Source organism: Triticum dicoccoides, chromosome 7B, assembly GCF_002162155.2.
Source record: "Triticum dicoccoides isolate Atlit2015 ecotype Zavitan chromosome 7B, WEW_v2.0, whole genome shotgun sequence".
In the NCBI taxonomy this organism is placed as follows: Eukaryota; Viridiplantae; Streptophyta; class Magnoliopsida; order Poales; family Poaceae; genus Triticum; species Triticum dicoccoides.
Genome location: NC_041393.1, coordinates 708706596 through 708718247, shown reverse-complemented (window position 1 = coordinate 708718247; position 11652 = coordinate 708706596). Strand labels below are relative to the sequence as shown.

At 41.3% G+C, this 11652-nt stretch overlaps 1 long non-coding RNA gene across 2 annotated transcripts; it reads left to right on the top strand.

The window, feature by feature from the left end:
• Window positions 1–415: 415 nt before the first annotated feature.
• LOC119340452 lies at window positions 416–3343 on the top strand. Of its 2 annotated transcripts, none has more exons than XR_005164552.1 (2): window positions 416–857; window positions 951–3343. It is a non-coding gene; the product is annotated as an uncharacterized LOC119340452 (long non-coding RNA). The 2 variants fall into 2 exon arrangements; XR_005164553.1 differs by having other exon boundaries at window positions 948–3343.
• Window positions 3344–11652: the final 8309 nt, after the last annotated feature.

Below are 11652 nucleotides of genomic sequence, written 5' to 3'. Positions count from 1 at the left end.
CTCAACTAAGCTTAGACCTCGCTTGTCCTCAAGCGGAAGCCGATATCGAAAAATCTGTCTGCATGTTTAGAGATAGAGGTGTCGATAACAATAAAATACGGACATGAGGGCATCATGAACATTCTTATAACAACAACATATATATTTTGTCATATGATTTCTTATGCTCAAGTAATGATCTATTCACAATATCAAGTATGAATCAGAAACCTCATTGCACTACAAGAAACCTGTTAATTCATGATGGATTTTCGGTGACAATCTCAAAATCGTCATGAATGGCCTAGTACAGCACCGCAAGCCCGCCAAAAGCCCTAAACCTTTCCCGGTATAAAGCCTAACCCTAAGACACACCCATCCCTTATCTCTTTTCTTCGTCTGCCGCCACCACACATCACATCTCCTGTCCCCGTCCTTCGCCACCACACATCTTCTCCTCCCCATCCTCCGCCTCCATGCCTCCCATCTTCTCCTCCCAGTCCTCCGCCTCCACGCCTCCCATCTTCTCCTCCCAGTTCTTCACCTCCACGCCTCCCATCTTCTCCTCCCCGTCCTTCGCCTCCACCGCCCCGCCTCCAACTGATGATGGAAGCCAAGATCCATGGCGACGGTGCCTGAAGCGGCCCGATGGAAGCGGAAGCCAACAATTGCCGATGCAGCGAGCAGCTGCTACTCGCAAGCAACGACCAAGGCCATGGATCTACTGCAGGGGCCTTCTACTCCGTCTCCCAGGACGCGCAGCTGCCTCGCCATCCGGAGGTTCGGTTCAGCCAGCACGGGACGAGGAGAGGACGACTACCGTGACCTGTAGGAGGCACAAGCTCGACCTTGCTGGGGACAACGACGCTCCGCACAAGGTCCATCCCTACCCCCTCATGTCCTTTCTCCTCCATTCATTCTTTCTTTGTCCCATCCCCAATTGATTTTTTTGCTTCGATTCGGATCAGCAGGAGCTTTCCGCCTCTCCAGTTCCTTGGACGGTGACGACTGGCACCCACGCTCGAGCTCGACAATGAGATCGTCCGCCCCGACCACCATGATTCCCCACAGAACGAGGTCGACCCTCTCGCTCTGTTTTTCTTTCCTTTCCAAGTGATTACTGCTCTGCTCTAGCATAGTTCTCCAAGGGCTCTCACATTTTCTTGTACTGAACCATGATGCACAAAACGTGGCCACTTTTTTTTTCTGACATGCAAGTTACAGCCAACGATAGACTAGCATTGCGAGCAGCAGCAATGTAGAATTTATGAGATCTGCTAGTTAGTTTAAGATGCTAGTGTAATAAGTAAACGGCCATGAGATGCTCCTGTTGTTTCCTTGCTACTCTTTGCAAGCAGCAAGGATGTTAATTGCCAGTGGGGCAGCTGACTATGCTATCTGCCTTTTTGCCAAGGAGAAGAGTACCATGATATCTTATCCTTCCACTAAACAATCAAATTCTGGCAACTCTTAATTTATCTCCATGGGATCTACTTAGCTGACCACTTTGTCCAAGTAATATTTGTGGAAGATAGTGGGGTGTGATGTTCGAACATTGTTTGTAAACACAAATGCACTTTTGGCTATTTTGACGAATCTGCATACTGTTCTTGAACATGATATTTTACTATATAGGAACGATAATGAAAGATTGATGGCATTGAGATCCATAGCAATTCATTTACAACCATATACTTTTACTATAATCTTTGACTTTTTTATTCCTCATCATTTCTCCCTATCTTGGCAACTATAATTTTTTGAGGAATTTTCCTTGTAATTCAATCTTAATATTGATTTGATATACCTTGTCTTTTCTTGTTCTATAGTCATCCCATTGCTTAAAAATTTGAAGGAAATGCTAAATTTATTACTTGATGGCTTATACCTGCACTTCGTGTTATATTTCTACATGCATGTTACTTCTAGATGCCTGGAGGCATGAAGTCATGCTCGAAATTCCATAGTGCCTTAACCACCAATGGCAACATAATTATCAAATAAAGTTCACAGACAAACTTGCAAAACACATCAAGTCTTTCATGTTTTTGAGCTAGTCCCATCGCCAGTTTCTTCACACAAAATATGGGGCACGTACACAACTTGTTTCGAGTAGTAGTATTCTTCTTTTTTCCTTTTCATGTCTTAGCTTAGAAAGAACACTCTAATAGAAGGTCAACAAAAAGTCTAGCATAAAATCTATATTGGCCATAATGATTAGTATTTTTCCTCAAAATCTGCCTTGCATACAGTATACTGACGCGCAATAGCCACTTCCCACTTCCGGCAAGGTGCTGGATCTAGCCTGGCCGATGTGCCACATAGTTCATCAATTACCAGCTCTGCGCGGCCGTGCGGATGTGTTAGGGCTGAAGTTTTCCTTCACAATTTGTGTTCATGTTGCTCGAAATCCCCATCAGGTGCACGGCAACAAAAAAAAATCTCAAAAAATAACAGAATTTTCTTTAGGAAGCGGGCTGCAAATCTGGTCAAGTGTTGTGTTTGGTTTCCATGGATATTCTCAAAATGTGGGAAAGTGTCCAGTTCAAAGCATCGATGCATGCATCTAGTGTCCGTTATCTATATTTTCTTATTTGATTAACAATTCCATATCCTTCTCCTAAACGTACAGGTCTCTATTTTACAAAACAAAACAATTGAAGTTTGTGTATCTCTCTCGTAAACATACAGGTACATGCCTTCTTTTGCTGAAGTACAGGTACATGCCTTCTTTTGCTGAAGTTACTACATTGTCACGTATTATTGCACATATGTTAATTGAATGAATCTTGTGCATTGTATTATGTATTGTCCCCCATTGTCAGACAAGTGTTTTTCTGTTTCTTGTTTGCATGATATGCAAAGTACTTAACATTGTATGTTTTACACATAACTTGGTTGTCCTAATTCATACAGATCTACATGAAACTTATATGTAGCAGATATTATGCTATTCTCGTTTGTAGCAGTGTAAGATTTAAGAATTTTGGATAACACATGATTCAGTTTTTACATTTGTTACAATTCTCTTCTATCTATTTATATCTAACATATCTGATGGTCTTGTAAATATGCTAGGTATGATTGCATAGTGGGCTACTTGGTGCTGCCAATAACAATCAGCATGACATGATACATAGTTTCCAGGAGGAGGGCCGATGACAACATGAATAATAACTTCAATAGTTTAAACGTTATCTTTGTGTGAGCTAGATTGTACTGTTTCCTAACTTTGTTGAGTGATATTTTGTCAACCTATATTGTAAAATTACCATTTCCTGAAGGATTTTGTAAACTTCTATATTGTAAATACCTGCGGATGATTGCATATTGATTCATATATGTACTTATGAAACATTGGAAATACTTTGTCTTGGGCCATAGTTTGCATTATGATTTGTATTATTATTAAAAATGTACTTGGTGAAAATTGGACCGAATGAAATAGGCTAATGGTAGATCTAAATTTATATTGCCCCTAAATGCATGACGATTTCTGTGACGGAAAATAGTGTCCACGTAGGCAGCCACGTCATTGCAGTTGGTCAATTGAAAATCCTATGTGGCATTAGTCCATGACGGATTGTTCCGTCACAATGGTTTGGGCCTTGGGCGGGCCTGGGGAAAATCCATGACGGTGGAAATCCGTCATGGTCAGCATGATGTCAAATTATGACGCGATATACATGACGGACATAGACTCCGTCATGGGTGGGCACCCATGACAGTTTTCTCTCGGTCCATGACGGACTGCCACCGTCATGTATTAACAAATTTCTTGTAGTGTTGGGAACTAACAAAGTATAATCTCAGTCATTGAAGCAATTGTAATTGATCATAACATCGGAAGGAGTCAATATAATAGCTTTTCAGCAAGTCCACATACTCAACTATCATTTAGTCTTCCACAATTGCTGATACTTACGCAATACTTATGGTTATGGAGTTTCAATCGGACGCAGAGAAATATAGGGGCTTATAGTGTTGCCTCCCAACGTTTTACCTCAAGGGTAATGTCAACAATAATAGTTCATGCTAACTTACATCCAATTGGATATATATATATATATCAGGATCTTTCCAACATGAGGTGCTTGCCAAAGGATAAAATAAAAAGGGAAAGGTGAAGATCACCTTGACTCTTGCAGAATGTAAAAGATAGGCCCTTCGTAGAGGGAAGCAGAGGTTGTCATGTGCTTTTAGGGTTGGATGCACGAAATCTTAATGCAAAAGAACGTCACTTTATGTTGCCACTTGTGATATGAACCTTTATTATGCAGTCCGTCGCTTTTATTACTTCCATATCACAAGATCGTATAAAGCTTATTTTCTCCACACTAATAAGTCATACATATTTAGAGAGCAATTTTATTGCTTGCAACATGACAACTTATTTGAAGGATCTTACTCAATCCATAAGTAGATATGGTGGACTCTCATGGCAAAACTTGGTTTAAGGATGTTTGGAAGCACAAGTAGTATCTCTACTTGGTGCAAGGAATTTGGCTAGCATGAGGGGGAAAGGCAAGCTCATCATGTTGAATGATCCATGGCAATATACTTTAACTAAGATGTGAGAAAACATAACCCATCACGTTGTCTTCCTTGTCCAACATCAACTCTTTAGCATGTCATACTTTAATGAGTGCTCACAATCATAAAAGATGTCCAGGATAGTATATTTATATATGAGAACCTCTCTTTCTTTATTACTTCCTATTAATTGCAACGATGACCAAAACTATGTTTGCCAACTCTCAACAACTTTTATGCCTCATACTCTTTATGTGTGAAGTCATTACTATCTGTCATGGAAATACCACGTCAGATGTCCTAACGGAAGGACTTAGTCGTGGAGCCATCGCAACGAGATTAGCTTGAAGGGGTTAAACTGGACAAGGGACACGAGAGTTTTATACTAGTTCGGCCCCTTACGATGAAGGTAAAAGCCTACGTCTAGTTGTGATGGAATTGCTTGGGTTTCGATGACTAGGGAGCGAATACGCTTTGCCTGAGTCTCGAGTTGTTGTTTCTTGTCCCTGAACCGCCGCCTGGTCGCCCTTTATATACACAGGTTGACGCCCGGCCGGTTTACAGAGTCCCGAGGCCGGCTCATACAAGTGTCCGGCTCGGTCTCTCCCTTTTCCCTAACCTACAATACAAGTTATACAACTATGGCGGTTTACCATTATGGGCCCTAATCTGCCTTTGGGCTCTGAGCCTCTAAGCTTTGTCAATAAAGCGCCATCTTCTTTGTCTTCATGGGCTTCAATATAGTTGAGCATGAACCGGCCCCTCCTGGGCGGTTTACACTCAGTAGTTATATCCTCAACACTATCCATAAGATCAATATGGTCTCTTTTATTTATTTTTGTTCTTTCTATTTTTCTCAAGATCATAGCAAGATAGCAAAGCCCTTGACTCAACACTAATATTTATTATATATAGCTCACGGACTCGATTACATAGAGGGATCACGAAGCAAAACTCAAAACTAATTCATACCAAAGCTTTATTCTACTAGATCAAGATATTACCAAAAGGATCGAACTAAGAAAAACGATAAAGATAGGAGTGTGATGGTGATACAATACCGGGGCACCTCCCCCAAGCTTGGCAGTTGCCAAGGGGAGTGCCCATACCCATGTGATTATGTCCTCGGAGGTGGTGAAGAAGGAGTTGTTGGTGATGTAGGCTTGTCGTCCGTCTTCCAAGGCATAGGCTCACCATCATAGAAGGATGATCGAGTCTCCGGGATCCTCAAATCTGCAGCCAAACTCATCCTCTTGAATCTATATTCATACTCACAGTTTTGATTTTGCAGGTCATAGATCTGGGCTTGGAGGTACTCGATTTTCTCATGAAGCTGGAAGATGGTCTCCCCAATGTTCTTGGCATCCATCTTGTGGTTGTTGGTGAACTCTGTGATTATCATCTGGTTGGCGTTAAGTCTGCGCTCCACCATCCGTTGGCACTTGAAAACTTGTTGTTCCATTGCTTCGAGCTTTGTCTCCACGCTTCCGGTACTCCTTGGTCCCTCCACATCGCGGATGTGCATCACCCCCTCATGCATCTCAATGGTTTGAGGGCGACAGCTGCGCCCCCTCTTGCCGCTTTAGGCTCCTCGATTCTTGCACCTACCGCTTATCCCCTTGCCTTTATAAATAAGACCGGGGGTCCCTCCATTTCCCCCCTTGCCTCTTTGCATCTTCTTCCTCCTCATGACCCAGAAGAACTCAAGCATCGCCGCCGCTGTCGACCTTGAAGATCTGCCTCATCTCTGGCCGCTGCATCAACCTAAACACTCCAAAGATCCATAGCTCTCCTCCGCCGCTCCTGAGAATCCGGTAAGCCCTTCTCCCTTAACCCTAGATCTGCATTAGGTTTTTGGTACTTGGCTGTGTTCATCAGTGTTCGTCCGAGCTTTATTACTTTGCCCTTGCTTTCTTTACTGTCTCATTGAATCCGGACCAACCTAACTTTTTCCTCCCGCGGCCGAAGCTACAATCTTGTTTTGCCTCACCATAGTATCTTTAGAACCACGAACAGATCCATCTGAATCCTCTTTATTCTGATGTTGCCATTTTATGGTTCAGAAAATTTTCTTTACTAGGCCACGGTAGATCCAAAATTATAATATCATCTTGTGAAACCTGTTTCCTCAGCACTTTAATGAATTTCAACTATGCTGCTTCCACTATAGGCGGTTTAACTTTGTAGAAAATCATAATCCGCCTGGTACCATTAGCCCTCACTTAAACCGCCATCTTGACTTGAGTAGCAGTATCCGATTTAACTTGTATATATGCCTTGATTAAATCCCTCGGTTTAACACCGGTTTGTGCACATCAACCTTGAATCGTAAACCGGCCTTTGCACTTCTTTTATAGTTTGTCTTCCAAAATGGCCAAGCAATTCGCCTCTTGCAACTGGGCTCCTTCCCGGATCATAGAAACGAAACTCAATGGATATGTTCTAACTGGCGCTTTGGCCAAAAAAGATGTCCTTCATTGGCGAGTCCCTGGCCCTGAATGCCCTCCTGAACCTCAAGATGGAGAAGTGGTTGTATTTATGCAGCATCTAGACCAGGGGTTTAGCCCTCCCGGATCAAAGTTTTTCTGGGATGTACTTGCTAGCTACCAACTCCATTCTCAAGACATTGGACCAAACTCTGTGTCCAACATATGCAATTTCCAAGTGTTCTATGAAGTTTACCTTCAAGAAGAACCAACCGTTGAGCTCTTCCGGGACTTCTTCCACTTAAACCGCCGAATTGAATTCTCTGACGGCCCCAATACTGAGCTTGGCAGAGTATCAATTCAGAAGAGGAAAGAAGTCGATTTTCCTCATGCCAAACATCATAACCATTCTAAAGACTGGAATCAAACATGGTTCTATTGTCGGAACACCGCTCCTGCTGATGAAAACCCTCTACCGGGTTACCGTTCTCACCGGCTCAGTAATGGCCATCCACTGCTGATACGTCTCCAACGTATCTACTTTTCCAAACACTTTTGCCCTTGTTTTGGACTCTAACTTGCATGATTTGAATGAAACTAACCCAGACTGACGCTGTTTTCAGCAGAACTACCATGATGTTGTTTTATGTGTAGAAAAGAAAAGTTCTCGGAATGTCCTGGAAATCCAGAGAGGCAGTTTTCGAAATTAATAAGAATTTCTGGGCGAAAGAAATACATCAGGGGGCCCAGGGCCTGTCCACGAGACAGGGGGCACACCCCCCCTGTAGGGCGTGCCCCCTATCTTGTGGGCCCCCTGGACCTCCACCGACCTCAACTCCAACTCCATATATTCACGTTTGGGGAGAAAAAAATCAGAGAGAAAGTTTCATCGCGTTTTACGACACGGAGCCGCCGCCAAGCCCTAATCTCTCTCGGGAGGGCTGATCTGGAGTCCGTTCGGGGCTCCAGAGAGGGGGATTCATCGTCGTCGTCATCATCAACCATCCTCCATCACCAATTTCATGATGCTCACTGTTGTGCGTGTGTAATTCCATCATAGGCTTGCTGGACGGTGATGGGTTGGATGAGATTTACCATGTAATCAAGTTAGTTTTGTTAGGGTTTGATCCATAGTATCCACTATGTTCTGAGATTGATGTTGCTATGACTTTGCTATGCTTCATGCTTGTCACTAGGGCCCGAGTGCCATGATTTCAGATCTGAACCTATTAAGTTTTCATGAATATATGTGTGTTCTTGATCCTATCTTGCAAGTCTATAGTCACCTATTATGTGTTATGATCCGACAACCCCGAAGTGACAATAATCGGGATACTTCTCGGTGATGACCGTAGTTTGAGGAGTTCATGTATTCACTATGTGCTAATGCTTTGTTCCGGTTCTCTATTAAAAGGAGGCCTTAATATCCCTTAGTTTCCGCTAGGACCCCGCTGTCACGGGAGGGTAGGACAAAAGATGTCATGCAAGTTCTTTTCCATAAGCACGTATGACTATTTATGGAATACATGCCTACATTACATTGATGAACTGGAGCTAGTTCTGTGTCACCTTATGTTATAGCTATTACATGAGGAATCGCATCCGGCATAATTATCCATCACTGATCCATTGCCTATGAGCTTTTCATATATTGTTCTTCGCTTATTTACTTTTCCGTTGCTACTGTTACAACTACTACAAAAACCCAAAAACATTTATCTTTACTTTTGCCACTGTTACCTTTATTATCATACCACCTTTGCTACTAAATACTTTCCTGCAGATACTAAGTTATCCAGGTGTGGTTGAATTGACAACTCAACTGCTAATACTCAAGAATATTCTTTGGCTCCCCTTGTGTCGAATCAATAAACTTGGGTTGTACTTCACCCTCAAAAGCTGTTGCAATTCCCTACACTTGTGGGTTATCAAGACTAATTTCTGGCACCGTTGCTGGGGAGCATAGCTCTATTCTCCGAGTCACTTGGGATTTATATCTGTTGATCACTATGAAGAACTTGAAAGACGCTAAAACCAAGATTTATCCCTCAACTACGAGGGGAGGTAAGGAACTGCCATCTAGCTCTGCACTAGATTCTCCTTCTATTATGAGTAAGCTTGCAACACCTAAACCTACTACTGCTATGAATTCTGATATGTCGCATGTTATTGATGATGCCACTTCTGCTATGCATGATGAAACTACTTCTGTGCGTGATACTACTTTGTCATTATGTGAATTTCTTGATGAACAACTTGCTAGAGTTAGGGGGAATGAAAATATTGAAGATGCTATTATTGATGATAGTGATGATGAAGGTTCTCCCAATGATTATGTATTGCCTGTTGTTCCTAAGGTTTATGTTATGAATGAAGAAGCTGCTAGGGAAATCTTTGCTTGCAATGATAGATATAATCTTAAGAAACTATTAGCTAAATGGAAGCAGCAGTCTCTTAATGCTAGAATGAAACCTGACCCTGCTTTTGCTACTTCACCTATCTGTGTTACTGATAAGGATTATGAATTCTCTGTTGATCCTGAGATTATTACTTTAGTTGAATCTAATCCTTTTTATGGCCTTGAATCTGAAACTATTGTGGCACATCTTACCAAGTTGAATGATAGAGCTACCCTGTTTACTAATGATGAGAAGTCTCGCTATTATTATATCCTTAAGATATTTCTGTTCTCATTAAAGGGTGATGCTAAGACTTGGAATAATTCTCTTGCTCCTGTGTGTGTGTAGTCCCCAGGATATGATTTATTACTTCTCTGATAAATATTTCCCCGCTCATAAGAAACAAGCTTCCTTGCGGGAAATATATAACTTTGTGCAAATCAAAGAAGAGAGTCTCCCACAAGCTTGGGGGAGGCTTCTCCAGTTACTTAATGCTTTGCCCGATTATCCTCTTAAGAAAAATGAAATACTTGATATATTTTATAATGGACTAATCGATGCTTCCAAGGACTACTTGCATAGTTGTGCTGGTTGTGTTTTCAGGGAAAGAACAGTCGAGGAAGTTGAAATACTATTGAATAATATGTTGACTAATGAAAATAATTGGACTCTTCCTGAGCCAATTACTGAAGCAATTCCTGAACCAATTGAGCCAACTCCTGAGCCTATTCCTAAACCCACTCCGAAGAATAGAGGTGTTTTATTTCTCAGTCCTGAAGATATGCAAGAGGCAAAGAAATCGATGAAAGAAAAAAGTATTAAATCTGAAGATGTTAAGAATTTACCTCCTATTGAAGAAATACATGGTCTTAATTTACCGCCTGTTGAAGGACCACATTGTCTTGATAACCCGACACAGGTAGTAAAGGTAAATTCTCTCTATAGATATGATAAAGTTGAAATACCCTCTACTAAATTTCATAGCCCATGCTTAGATGAATTTGATGACTTTATGGCTAGACAAGAAAGTTTTAATTCTTATGTTGGTAGAGAGTTAAAGAATAATGCTTTCGAGATAGGACGCGCAAGCGATAACTTGGCTAGAGTTAAAGGTGAACTCCAACTCATTAGCAAATATGCGTCTATGGTTGCTACTCAAGCTGAGCAAGTACTTAAAGCTCAAAATGATTTTCTTGATGAATTAAATAATAAAAATGACTTTGATGTTAGAGTGGCTACTAGAACTGGTAGAATGACCCAGGAACCTTTGTATCCTGAAGGCCACCCTAAGAGAATCGAGCAAGATTCTCAGAGAAATAATTTAGAAGCACCTAGTTCTTCCAAAAAGAAGAAAAAGAAAGACGATAGGACTTTGCATACTTCTAGTGAACCTACTGTAGACACACCTGAGAATCCCAATGATATTTCTATTTCTGATGCTGAAACACAATCAGGTGATGAACATGAACCTAGTGATAATGTTAATGATAATGTTCATGTTGATGCTCAACCTAGCAAAAACAATGATGTAGAGATTGAACCTGCTGTTGATCTTGATAACCCACAATCAAATAATCAACGTTATGATAAGAGAGATTTTGTTGCTAGGAAGCATGGTAGAGAAAGAGAACCATGGGTTCAGAAACCCATGCCCTTTCCTCCTAAACCATCCAAGTCAAAGGATGACGAGGATTTTGAGCGCATTGCTGAAATGATTAGACCTATTTTTTTACGTATGCGCTTAACTGATATGCTCAAAGTAAATCCTTATGCTAAGTATATGAAGGATATCATCACAAATAAAAGAAAGATACCAGAAGCTGAAATTTCCACCATGCTTGCTAATTACACTTTTAAGGGTGGAATACCGAAGAAACTTGGAGATCCGGGGGTACCAACTATACCATGCTCCATTAAAAGAAATTATGTTAGAACTGCTTCATGTGATCTTGGAGCCGGTGTTAGTGTTATGCCTCTCTCTTTATATCATAGACTTGAATTGAATAAGTTGACACCTACTAAAATATCTTTGCAAATGGCTGATAAATCAACTGCTATACCTGTCGGCATTTGTGAGGATGTGCCTATTGTGGTTGCAAATGTCACTATCTTAATGGACTTTGTTATTCTTGATATTCCTGAGGACGATAGTATGTCAATTATCCTTGGTAGACCTTTTCTTAATACTGCAGGGGCTGTTATTGATTGCAACAAAGGCAATGTCACTTTTCATGTTAATGGGAATGAGCATACGGTACACTTTCCGAGGAAACAATCTCAAGTTCATAGCATCAATTCTATTGAAAAGGTTCCAA